The sequence below is a fragment of the Salmo salar genome, unplaced genomic scaffold, assembly GCF_965601325.2.
Source record: "Salmo salar unplaced genomic scaffold, fSalSal1 ptg000357l, whole genome shotgun sequence".
NCBI lineage: Eukaryota > Metazoa > Chordata > Actinopteri > Salmoniformes > Salmonidae > Salmo > Salmo salar.
In genome coordinates, this window is record NW_027675358.1 from 573,628 (window position 1) to 587,500 (window position 13,873).

At 43.3% G+C, this 13,873-nt stretch overlaps 1 long non-coding RNA gene across 2 annotated transcripts in view; it reads left to right on the plus strand.

Annotated features, from left to right (window-relative positions):
* The first annotated feature begins 250 nt into the window (after window positions 1–250).
* LOC123740277 (uncharacterized) overlaps window positions 251–13,873 on the plus strand; it is a 17,374-nt gene continuing 3,751 nt past the window's right edge. For both annotated transcript variants that reach the window (XR_014391336.1, XR_014391335.1), the window contains exons 1-4: window positions 251–334; window positions 2,838–2,979; window positions 7,243–7,298; window positions 10,146–10,244. This is a non-coding gene — a long non-coding RNA (uncharacterized LOC123740277). The remainder of the gene's footprint in view (window positions 335–2,837; window positions 2,980–7,242; window positions 7,299–10,145; window positions 10,245–13,873) is intronic.

The window sequence follows — 13,873 nt, forward strand, 5'->3', positions numbered from 1 at the left end:
GGGGGGACCTGATCCTAGATCACATTGAATCAGATTACATGGAGAGGAGGGACCTGATCTTAGATCATAATGAATCAGAGTACATGGAGAGGAGGACCTGATACCATATCAGCACTCCTCCTCTGGGACACTGCCTTTATGATTAAGGAATGCTGTTGTAAATTGTAGTTACAGCAGGTGTTTACTGCCATCTAGTGGAAGATACCAATAAAACACTCTATTATCAGGGTGGGGAGACGGCTGAGTGAAACAGAAAGTAAAGTTGTTCTTTTGTACAGAATCCATTTTGAGACGACAGAGCAGAAGACGCTATATGGAGATTACTGACAAATAAGTAAGTATTTCTGAACAATAATTCATTCTAAAGGACAGAGTAAGATAATGAATATCTGTAATGAGATGTTACTAGTTAGTAGAACTGCTACTTGAGCTGAGTTGCTGACAGACAGCAGTTTTCAAAGTGGAAACTAATCAGTAGGTCTACATGTTATCAGTAAAACGTCTGGTAAAGATGGCGGAGGAGCTTTTACATTATATGGTTTTATGTTTATCTCAGGGTTTCTCATCCTGTTGTTCTGACCAGCACTTACACACCTGATTCAACTAATCATCAAATATTTTAAAACAGTTTAATATTTGAGGCATACAAATGAACATTCTCAAATGAAAACCTTTTGGGTTTGAAGGCCTGTTTACAATTATTAAAGGCCTACTAGAATTCATATTTGATGAAAAAAACACAGCTAAACCTGGTTTCTAGTAAATTATATGTTTATCTAAAATAATGTAAAAGAGATGTCTTGAAGAAGGACTATAATATAAAAACTGAAGCATGATTCAGTACAATGTCATGAGTTACTGCTGTCACATGCAACTGACTGTTAGCCCCACCCGCTGGATACTGTTGTTATATAACTATTGTTATATAAATGGGTGGTGACGTGTTTGACTATGATTGGTGTTAAAACAATTCTAATTAAATTATTAAATGAAATCATACTCTACCTTAACCACAATGTATTTAAAAATGCATTTTGTTTGTTATGAAAAAGAATGCTCTTAAACATTTGCATTTAAAGTATAACTTTTAATGTATATAAACAAAGTGCATATAAATCTAACCATTCAAAATAAATACAACCTGAACAACATAATAGAATATTGCATCATATCAAAGAAAAATAAATAACAATTTGCCAAACTGCAGCATCCCACAATTTGAAATAAATGTAAAACATAAGGATGCTATTACACATGTGCATTTAAAGTATAACTTTTTAATGTATATAAACAAAGTGCATATAAATCTAACCATTGAAAATGAATACAACCTGAACAACATAATAATAGAATATTTAACCATATCAAAGAAAAATAAATAACAATGTGCAAAACTGCAGCATCCCAAAACATTAAACTGGTCCCTCTTTTCTCTCTCTTCTTTATTACCATGTTACAACCAGCAGCACACAGCAATGCTGACCATATTTTGCTTTTATGAGAGATTTGCATTCAGAAATGCAAGCTGCCTCACTGTCGAGGGGCTGATGCGGTTTCTTCTCTCAGTAATTATTTGTCCTGTTTTTGAGAAGACCCTCTCAGAGGGAACGGATGTGGCCACTATGCAGAGTCTCCCTGTCATGACTTTAGTAAGCCGTGGGCAGACAGAGGCCTTGTTCTTCCACCAGCTCAGAGGATCTGCAGGAGGGGCTCCTCCAAATAGGATCGGACCTCCATTATGGCATCTGCTGAGGGATTCCTTCGTGCTGCATCCCCAGTTGCTCTCTCGTCAAACAGCATCCAAACAGCAGACGTTTGTGACACTACTGCTGGTGCTTCTGCTCCATCTGATCCCTCTTCTTCCTGATGCCCTGGTGCCTGAGCCAGCTGACTGCTGGGGCTGTCCCTCCATCTGATCCCTCTTCTTCCTGATGCCCTGGTGCCTGAGCCAGCTGACTGCTGGGGCTGTCCCTCCCTGCTGCGGAGGTTATTCTTTGAAGAGCCTCATCAATCGCTATGGCATCACTGAAGGCTAACTTCTTAAACCTGGGGTCAAGTGCAGCGGTTTCTGATAGCACGTGATTATATTCCATTCTGTGGAACTTTCTGTCCATTGATGAACATAGGGTGTCCATCAACTCGGTCACATTAAATTTGCTTCTCTCTGGCGTCTGGCTGTGATTCGCTGCAGACCCTTACACAGGAGTATCATTGTTGAGGTGGTCACATAGCTGAAAAGAGAGAACAGTAACTTATTAGTTCAGCTTCATGTTTAGTCTACTGATACTACATTCTCATCTACTGCTCATATACATATATAATACTGGATTAAATAATGATGCAGTAATAACTGCTTACTGTACCTCACTCCACTGATCTCCACAGTGACCTGCTCCAGGACTGCACACCTCCTCCACCACCTCCCATTCCTCTTGGGTCAGAGCATCAACAGGTGCATTGACAATGCCCAGGGTAGAGATGATGGCATCCTTTGACTCAAGAAACCGCTTCAACATATAAAATGTTGAATTCCACCTTGTAGTGCAGTCTTGTTTAGGCCTCAGCTCATGCATCCCCATCTGGCGTTGTGTAGACTTTAGTTTTTCAGCACCTACTGTGCTCCTGTGGAAGTATTCCACAGCTGCTTTCACTTTGTCCACAGTAGGCTTCATCACCTTCAGAGCATCTCTTACAATCAGGTTGATTGTATGGGCAAGACATGGATGATGGGTCAATTTATTAAACATTTTCATGGCTTTGGTTATGTTAGCTGCATTGTCGCTAACACAACAGACCACTTTTCCATCTACTTGTCCTTCTCTGGCCACTCTCAACAGTTCCTCTGCCAAGTTCTCTGGGTGTGTCTGTCGCTGAACTCAAAGCAGTCCAGAAGACAGCTAGACATCGAAAAAATCTTCAATGAAGTGACATGTACCCGACATGTAAGAAGTGGTTACCCTTGATGTCCAGCAGTCAGTGGTAAGGCAAACTGCAGTAGCTTTTTAGACTCTTTTCCACACTGAAGCCTGTGTGCTCTCGTACATTTGTGGAAAAGTGATTTTGAAAGGGTTTTCCTGCTTGGAATTGTGTACATTGGATTTACATTATTGCTATAATTTCTAAAACCTCCACAATCTAAAATGGCTGGAAATCGGTGGCAATCATTTTAGCCAATGCAATATCAATGTGGCCTTGTTTTGCTAAAGACATAGACTTTGGAATAAACTGGTCCATAGAAGACTGCGTTGCTGTGGGTCATGGAGTAGGTCTACTGGACTGAGTGGATACATCTCCACCACTATCACTAGCAGGTCTACTGGACTGAGTGGATACATCTCCACCACTATCACTAGCAGGTCTACTGGACTGAGTGGATACATCTCCACCACTATCACTAGCAGGTCTACTGGACTGAGTGGATACATCTCCACCACTATCACTAGCAGGTCTACTGGACTGAGTGGATACATCTCCACCACTATCACTAGCAGGTCTACTGGACTGAGTGGAGACATCTCCACCACTATCACTAGCAGGTCTACTGGACTGAGTGGATACATCTCCACCACTATCACTAGCAGGTCTACTGGACTGAGTGGATACATCTCCACCACTATCACTAGCAGGCCTACTGGACTGAGTGGATACATCTCCACCACTATCACTAGCAGGCCTACTGGACTGAGTGGATACATCTCCACCACTATCACTAGCAGGCCAACTGGACTGAGTGGATACATCTCCACCACTATCACTAGCAGGTCTACTGGACTGACTGGACACATCTCCACCACTATCACTAGCAGGTCTACTGGACTGAGTGGATACATCTCCACCACTATCACTAGCAGGTCTACTGGACTGAGTGGATACATCTCCACCACTATCACTAGCAGGTCTACTGGACTGACTGGACACATCTCCACCACTATCACGAGCAGGTCTACTGGACTGACTGGACACATCTCCACCACTATCACTAGCAGGTCTACTGGACTGAGTGGATACATCTCCACCACTATCACTAGCAGGTCTACTGGACTGAGTGGATACATCCCCACCACTATCACTAGCAGGTCTACTGGACTGAGTGGATACATCCCCACCACTATCACTAGCAGGTCTACTGGACTGAGTGGATACATCTCCACCACTATCACTAGCAGGTCTACTGGACTGAGTGGATACATCTCCACCACTATCACTAGCAGGTCTACTGGACTGAGTGGATACATCTCCACCACTATCACTAGCAGGCCTACTGGACTGAGTGGATACATCTCCATGTGTGGAGGTACTGGCTCCACCACTATCACTAGCAGGTCTACTGGACTGAGTGGATACATCTCCACCACTATCACTAGCAGGCCTACTGGACTGAGTGGATACATCTCCACGTGTGGAGGTACTGGCTCCACCACTATCACTAGCAGGTCTACTGGACTGAGTGGATACATCTCCACCACTATCACCAGCAGGCCTACTGGACTGAGTGGATACATGTCCATGTGTGGAGGTACTGGCTCCACCACTATCACTAGCAGGTCTACTGGACTGACTGGACACATCTCCACCACTATCACTAGCAGGTCTACTGGACTGAGTGGATACATCTCCATGTGTGGAGGTACTGGCTCCACCACTATCACTAGCAGGTCTACTGGACTGAGTGGATACATCTCCACCACTATCACTAGCAGGTCTACTGGACTGAGTGGATACATCCCCACCACTATCACTAGCAGGTCTACTGGACTGAGTGGTTACATCCCCACCACTATCACTAGCAGGTCTACTGGACTGAGTGGATACATCTCCACCACTATCACTAGCAGGTCTACTGGACTGAGTGGATACATCTCCACCACTATCACTAGCAGGTCTACTGGACTGAGTGGATACATCTCCACCACTATCACTAGCAGGCCTACTGGACTGAGTGGATACATCTCCATGTGTGGAGGTACTGGCTCCACCACTATCACTAGCAGGTCTACTGGACTGAGTGGATACATCTCCACCACTATCACTAGCAGGCCTACTGGACTGAGTGGATACATCTCCACGTGTGGAGGTGCTGGCTCCACCACTATCACTAGCATGTCTACTTGACTGAGTGGATACATCTCCACGTGTGGAGGTGCTGGCTCCACCACTATCACTAGCAGGCCTACTGGACTGAGTGGGTACTGGCTCCACCACTATCACTAGCAGGTCTACTGGACTGAGTGGATACATCTCCACCACTATCACTAGCAGGTCTACTGGACTGAGTGGATACATCTCCACGTGTGGAGGTGCTGGCTCCACCACTATCACTAGCAGGTCTACTGGACTGAGTGGATACATCTCCACCACTATCACTAGCAGGTCTACTGGACTGAGTGGATACATCTCCACGTGTGGAGGTGCTGGCTCCACCACTATCACTAGCATGTCTACTGGACTGAGTGGATACATATCCACCACTATCACTAGCAGGTCTACTGGACTGAGTGGATACATCTCCACCACTATCACTAGCAGGTCTACTGGACTGAGTGGATACATCTCCACCACTATCACTAGCAGGCCTACTGGACTGAGTGGCTACATCTCCACCACTATCACTAGCAGGTCTACTGGACTGAGTGGATACATCTCCACCACTATCACTAGCAGGCCTACTGGACTGAGTGGATACATCTCCACCACTATCACTAGCAGGTCTACTGGACTGAGTGGATACATCTCCACGTGTGGAGGTGCTGGCTCCACCACATTCACTAGCAGGTCTACTGGACTGAGTGGATACATCTCCACGTGTGGCGGTGCTGACTCCACCACTATCACTAGCAGGCCCGCTGACCTGATCCTAGATCATAATGAATCAGATTACATGGAGAGGAGGACCTGATCCTAGATCATAATGAATCAGGTTACATGGAGAGGGGGACCTGATCCTAGATCATAATGAATCAGATTACATGGAGAGGGGGGACCTGATCCTAGATCATAATGAATCAGATTTCATGGAGAGGAGGGACCTGATCCTATATCATAATGAATCAGATTACATGGAGAGGGGGGGACCTGATCCTAGATCATAATGAATCAGATTACATGGAGAGGGGGGGCCTGATCCTAGATCATAATGAATCAGATTATATGGAGAGGAGGACCTGATCCTATATCATAATGAATCAGATTACATGGAGAGGAGGACCTGATCCTAGATTATAATGAATCAGATTACATGGAGAGGGGGACCTGATCCTAGATCATAATGAATCAGATTACATGGAGAGGAGGGGACCTGATCCTAGATCATAATGAATCAGATTACATGGAGAGAGGAGGACCTGATCCTAGATCATAATGAATCAGATTACATGGAGAGGAGGGACCTGATCCTAGATCATAATGAATCAGATTACATGGAGAGGAGGGACCTGATCCTAGATCATAATGAATCAGATTACATGGAGAGGGGGGACCTGATCCTAGATCATAATGAATCAGATTACATGGAGAGGGGGGACCTGATCCTAGATCATAATGAATCAGATTACATGGAGAGAGGAGGACCTGATCCTAGATCATAATGAATCAGATTACATGGAGAGAGGGGGACCTGATCCTAGATCATAATGAATCAGACTACATGGAGAGGAGGGACCTGATCCTAGATCATAATGAATCAGATTACATGGAGAGAGGGGGACCTGATCCTAGATCATAATGAATCAGATTACATGGAGAGGAGGACCTGATCCTAGATCATAATGAATCAGATTACATGGAGAGGGGGGACCTGATCCTAGATCATAATGAATCAGATTACATGGAGAGGAGGACCTGATCCTAGATCATAATGAATCAGATTACATGGAGAGGGGGGACCTGATCCTAGATCATAATGAATCAGATTACATGGAGAGGGGGGACCTGATCCTAGATCATAATGAATCAGATTACATGGAGAGGGGGGACCTGATCCTATATCATAATGAATCAGATTACATGGAGAGGAGGGACCTGATCCTAGATCATAATGAATCAGATTACATGGACAGGGGGACCTGATCCTGATTCAGCACTCCTCCTTTGAGACACTGCCTTTATGAATAAGGAATGCTGTTGTAAAGTGTAGTTACAGCAGGTGTTTACTGCCATCTAGTGGAAGATACCAATAAAACACTTTATTTTCAGGGTGGGGAGACGGCTGATTGAAACAGAAAGTAAAGTTGTTCTTTTGTTCAGGATCCATTTTGAGACGACAGAGCAGAAGACGCTATATGGAGATTACTGACAAATAAGTAAGTATTTCTGAACAATAATTCATTCTAAAGGACAGAGTAAGATAATGAATATCTGTAATGAGATGTTACTAGTTAGTAGAACTGCTACTTGAGCTGAGTTGCTGACAGACAGCAGTTTTCAAAGTGGAAACTAATCAGTAGGTCTACATGTTATCAGTAAAACGTCTGGTAAAGATGGTGGAGGAGCTTTTACATTATATGGTTTTATGTTTATCTCAGGGTTTCTCAATCCTTTTGTTCTTACCAGCACTTACACACCTGATTCAACTAATCATCAAATATTTTAAGACAATTTAATATTTGAAGCCAACAAATGAACATTCTCAAATTAAAACCTTTTGGGTTTGTAGGCCTGTAAACAATTATTAAAGTCCTAAAGTAACTCACATTTTGGAGGAAAAAACAAAGCTAAACTTGGTTTCGAGTAAATTATATGTTTAGCTAAAATAATGTAAGAGAGATGTCTTGAAGAAACGCTTCTGGGTTTAGAACTCTGCGTCTCAGTGCCCTGCGACAGTGGGAAGTTCGTTTTGCATGGCCCGGTGCTACAGGTGAGTGGAGTTTTATTTTAAGGAACAATGGAATGGTCTAAAATGCGTAAACTCTGCTCACGCGGGGAGCCGGGCAATGCAAAACGAATTCACCCAGTGACCGTTACATTATTTCCTTATATGAAACTGAAAGTAACTTTGTAGCCTACGCAGTTACAAAATGTCTGTTGAAACTGTGGCTCATATGTCTCTAGAACGTTAGAACAGTGGTGGAAAAAGTACTCAATTCTCATACTGGAGTAAAAGTAAAGATACCTTAATAGAAAATGACTCAATTAAAAGTGAAAGTCACCCAGTAAAATACTTCTTCAGTAAAAGTCAAAGTATTTGGTTTCAAATATAATTAAGTATCAAAAGTAAATGTAATTGCTAAAATATACTTAAGCATCAAAAGTAAACGTAAAGTAGTGATCATTTAAAATTCCTTTTATTAAGCAAACCAGACGGCACAATTTTCTTGTTATTTTAATTTACGGATAGCCAGGGTCACACTCCAACACTCAGACATCATTTAAAAATGAAGCATTTGTGTTTAGTGAGTCCTCCAGATCAGAGGCAGGGATGACCAGGGATGTTCTCTGTTTAGTGAGTCCTTCAGATCAGAGGCAGTAGGGATGACCAGGGATGTTCTCTGTTTAGTGAGTCCTCCAGATCAGAGACAGTAGGGATGACCAGGGATGTTCTCTGTTTAGTGAGTCCTCCAGATCAGAGGCAGTAGGGATGACCAGGGATGTTCTCTGTTTAGTGAGTCCTCCAGATCAGAGGCAGTAGGGATGACCAGGGATGTTCTCTGTTTAGTGAGTCCGCAGTAGGGATGACCAGGGATGTTCTCTGTTTAGTTAGTCCTCCAGATCAGAGGCAGTAGGGATGACCAGGGATGTTCTCTGTTTAGTTAGTCCTCCAGATCAGAGGCAGTAGGGATGTTCTCTTGATAAGTGTTCAAATTGGACCGTTTTCTGTCCTGCTAAGCATTCAACATGTAACGAGTACTTTTGGGTGTCAGGGAAAATGTATGGAGTAAATAGTACATCTTTTTCTTCATGAATGTAGAGAAGTAAAAGAGAAAGTTGTTAAAAATATATTTCTCAAAGAGATAATGAATGAATGAGAACAATTGACATTCAAGAATTAGTCACTGTGTTAACCACAACCAACATGTTGGATCTCTGTTTAGTTGTCACTGTGTTAACCACAACCAACATGCTGGATCTCTGTTTAGTTGTCACTGTGTTAACCAACATGCTGGATCTCTGTTTAGTTGTCACTGTGTTAACCACAACCAACATGCTGGATCTCTGTTTAGTTGTCACTGTGTTAACCACAACCAACATGCTGGATCTCTGTTTAGTTGTCACTGTGTTAACCACAACCAACATGCTGGATCTCTGTTTAGTTGTCACTGTGTTAATCACAACCAACATGCTGGATCTCTGTTTAGTTGTCACTGTGTTAACCACAACCAACATGCTGGATCTCTGTTTAGTTGTCACTGTGTTAACCACAACCAACATGCTGGATCTCTGTTTAGTTGTCCCTGTGTTGACCACAACCAACATGCTGGATCTCTGTTTAGTTGTCACTGTGTTAACCACAACCAACATGCTGGATCTCTGTTTAGTTGTCACTGTGTTAACCACAACCAACATGCTGGATCTCTGTTTAGTTGTCACTGTGTTAACCACAACCAACATGCTGGATCTCTGTTTAGTTGTCACTGTGTTAACTACAATCAACATGCTGGATCTCTGTTTAGTTGTCACTGTGTTAACCACAACCAACATGTTGGATCTCTGTTTAGTTGTCACTGTGTTAACCACAACCAACATGCTGGATCTCTGTTTAGTTGTCACTGTGTTAACCACAACCAACATGCTGGATCTCTGTTTAGTTGTCACTGTGTTAACCACAACCAACATGCTGGATCTCTGTTTAGTTGTCCCTGTGTTGACCACAACCAACATGCTGGATCTCTGTTTAGTTGTCACTGTGTTAACCACAACCAACATGCTGGATCTCTGTTTAGTTGTCACTGTGTTAACCACAACCAACATGCTGGATCTCTGTTAAGTTGTCACTGTGTTAACCACAACCAACATGTTGGATCTCTGTTTAGTTGTCACTGTGTTAACCACAACCAACATGCTGGATCTCTGTTTAGTTGTCACTGTGTTAACCACAACCAACATGCTGGATCTCTGTTTAGTTGTCCCTGTGTTAACCACAACCAACATGCTGGATCTCTGTTTAGTTGTCACTGTGTTAACCACAATCAACATGTTGGATCTCTGTTTAGGGGTCAGTGCTCTAAAATGAGTCTCTCTGGGGAGAGAGAGGAGGGGGGCCCTGCCTCTAAAATGCATCTCTCTGGGGGACATGACACCAAAGCTAAGAGGTAAGATGACAATTTTATGAAGAATTTATTAACTTTATTTCCAAAATAAATAGCTATCTTAAGATGAATGCAGTTACTGTAAATCTCTCTGGATAAGAGCATCTGCTAAATCAGGGGTTCTCAATCCGGGGTCTGTGGAGGTACTGCAGGGGTTCTCAATCCGGGGTCTGTGGAGGTACTGCAGGGGCTCCACGGCACCCTGACTGTACTCGTTGCAATGTAACACATTTGATAGAATTTTCACATGACACGACCACTTTGCCTACTCTTAATTATTGCCTAATATAATGGAATGCATATTTTCTTTACCAATTCTGATCGTTGTTACAAGAAGAATTTTGACAATATTCCCGTTATATCAACACACTCTTCACACCCGTTTAACAACTCTAAATAGCTTTGGCATAGTAGGCATCAAGTCCCTTGCCAATAATGTTGCCTGCAACGTTGCATACAATGTTCATTTTCATCGAACACAGATTACGCCCTAGATGTCTTCAATTGCCCAATTTATAGCCATGCCAAATTTAGGATAATTTTTTTAACAATGTGATGTTGTGCTCCCAAGGGAGAACTTGAAATAACATGATGTGGATAATTAAATAATCAAAAGAAAAACGTGTTAATTTTACACTCTTAGAAAAGAAGGTTCCTTATAGAACCAAAAAGGCTTCTATCACTTCCTTAATATATGGAACCACTAAAAGTGATATATATTTTGGGGTTCAGTGAAGAAGAACCTCTAGAGTTCTGATCAATGAAAGGTGAATGTTTTGAGGATGTGATCCCAGCAGACCTCCAGGGGTCAGATCAATTCCTCACGTTTTTTCCAGCGCCCGGCCCGGGATATAAACCAGCCACCTTTGGACCACAGGTCCAACTCCTGCCACAGCTCCAACTCCTTAATCGCTGGGCGAAAACCTGAGTTAATCTTGGGAAATTAGCATAAATTAATCTGCCAAAATGAAGACAAAATGCTTTGGAGACATACATGGTATCACTTGTTATACATAAGTATTATACATAAATCATTGCCAAAAGGACAGGACATATATTATTTATGGATTGATCATATCAAATATCAAAACATTATTTTAACTACTACAAAGCATTTACATGTGGCTCAGGAACCACTGACTCACTGCATTGTTCTATAGTATTATCAAGACACCTGCTGTTAACTCTTAACTACTTAGGACAGCTCACGAGGTGTTCTAAATATCTGCTGACTAGGTGGGACTAGAGATTTCATGCATAGCTTTAATTTATTCCCCGAAGTGTCAAATGTCTTTATTCTCAGCACTTATACGACCACTTCTCTACTCTGAGACGCTTTGTGGATATGGGCCTAGATCTCAAAATATTGTTATAAAAAAAGTGGAACGTTTGTTTAACATAATAATAAAAAATGAATATTACTAATGTAACCCACTGTAAAGACTGGGCTTAGTTGATTGTGTTGCACTGCTCAAGTCCGCGTTCTGGAACTGTCCGAGTCCACGTCCGGTGTGGCACCAAGAATATTGTCCGGTTACGCGCAGAGTGGACTAAGGTAAATTTTGGGGAATAACGATGGAGTTTGTTACAGTGTTGAAACGCCAAACTTTATTGTTCAATTAGCTTTTTGCTTTACGGTCAGGGACAGGATGAGTGTAGCCAGATCCTTTTCACTCTCTATCCTTGTTTCATTTTGTGGTTCACCGGATTCGTCATCATCATCGAGACAAACGACAGACGAACGTCCTGCTAGCTAGCCAAGCTAGTCGGTAAAGCTAGGTAAGCTAGCTAGCTACTCTACCAGCAGCATCCTAGTTATCCTAGCTAGTCGGTACAGCTAGGTAAGCTAGCTAGCTACTCTACCAGCAGCATCCTAGTTATCCTAGCTAGTCGGTACAGCTAGGTAAGCTAGCTAGCATCTCTACCAGCAGCATCCTAGTTATCCAAGCTAGTAGGTACAGCTGGGTAAGCTAGCTAGCTAGCTACCCTACCAGCAGCATCCTAGTTATCCTAGCTAGTCGGTACAGCTGGGTAAGCTAGCTAGCTACTCTACCAGCAGCATCCTAGTTATCCTAGCTAGTTAGTACAGCTAGGTAAGCTAGCTAGCTACTCTACCAGCAGCATCCTAGTTATCCTAGCTAGTTGGAACAGCTGGGTAAGCTAACTAGCTACTCTACCAGCAGCATCCTAGTTATCCAAGCTAGTCGGTACAGCTGGGTAAGCTAGCTAGCTAGCTACTCTACCAGCAGCATCCTAGTTATCCTAGCTAGTCGGTACAGCTGGGTAAGCTAGCTAGCTACTCTACCAGCAGCATCCTAGTTATCCTAGCTAGTCGGTACAGCTGGGTAAGCTAGCTAGCTACTCTACCAGCAGCATCCTAGTTATCCTAGCTAGTTAGAACAGCTGGGTAAGCTAACTAGCTACTCTACCAGCAGCATCCTAGTTATCCTAGCTAGTCGTTACAGCTAGGTAAGCTAGCTAGCTACTCTACCAGCAGCATCCTATTTATCCTAGCTAGTCGTTACAGCTAGGTAAGCTAGCTAGCTACTCTACCAGCAGCATCCTAGTTATCCTAGCTAGTCGGTACAGCTAGGTAAGCTAGCTAGCTACTCTACCAGCAGCATCCTAGTTATCCTAGCTTGTCGGTACAGCTAGGTAAGCTAGCTAGCTACTATACCAGCAGCATCCTAGTTATCCTAGCTAGTCGGTACAGCTAGGTAAGCTAGCTAGCTACTCTACCAGCAGCATCCTAGTTATCCTAGCTAGTCGGTACAGCTGGGTAAGCTAGCTAGCTACTCTACCAGCAGCATCCTAGTTATCCAAGCTAGTTGGTACAGCTAGGTAAGCTAGCTAGCATCTCTACCAGCAGCATCCTAGTTATCCAAGCTAGTCGGTACAGCTGGGTAAGCTAGCTAGCTAGCTACCCTACCAGCAGCATCCTAGTTATCCTAGCTAGTCGGTACAGCTGGGTAAGCTAGCTAGCTACTCTACCAGCAGCATCCTAGTTATCCTAGCTAGTCGGAACAGCTGGGTAAGCTAGCTAGCTACTATACCAGCAGCATCCTAGTTATCCTAGCTAGTCAGAACTGCTAGGTAAGCTAGCTAGCTACTATACCAGCAGCATCCTAGTTATCCTAGCTAGTCGGTACAGCTAGGTAAGCTAGCTAGCTACTCTACCAGCAGCATCCTAGTTATCCTAGCTAGTCGGTACAGCTATGTAAGCTAGCTAGCTACTCTACCAGCAGCATCCTAGTTATCCTAGCTAGTCGGTACAGCTAGGTAAGCTAGCTAGCTACTCTACCAGCAGCATCCTAGTTATCCTAGCTAGTTGGAACAGCTAGGTAAGCTAGTTCGCTACTCTACCAGCAGCATCCTAGTTATCCTAGCTAGTCGGAACAGCTGGGTAAGCTAGCTAGCTACTATACCAGCAGCATCCTAGTTATCCTAGCTAGTCAGTACTGCTAGGTAAGCTAGCTAGCTACTATACCAGCAGCATCCTAGTTATCCTAGCTAGTCGGTACAGCTAGGTAAGCTAGCTAGCTACTCTACCAGCAGCATCCTAGTTATCCTAGCTAGTCGGTACAGCTATGTAAGCTAGCTAGCTACTCTACCAGCAGCATCCTAGTTATCCT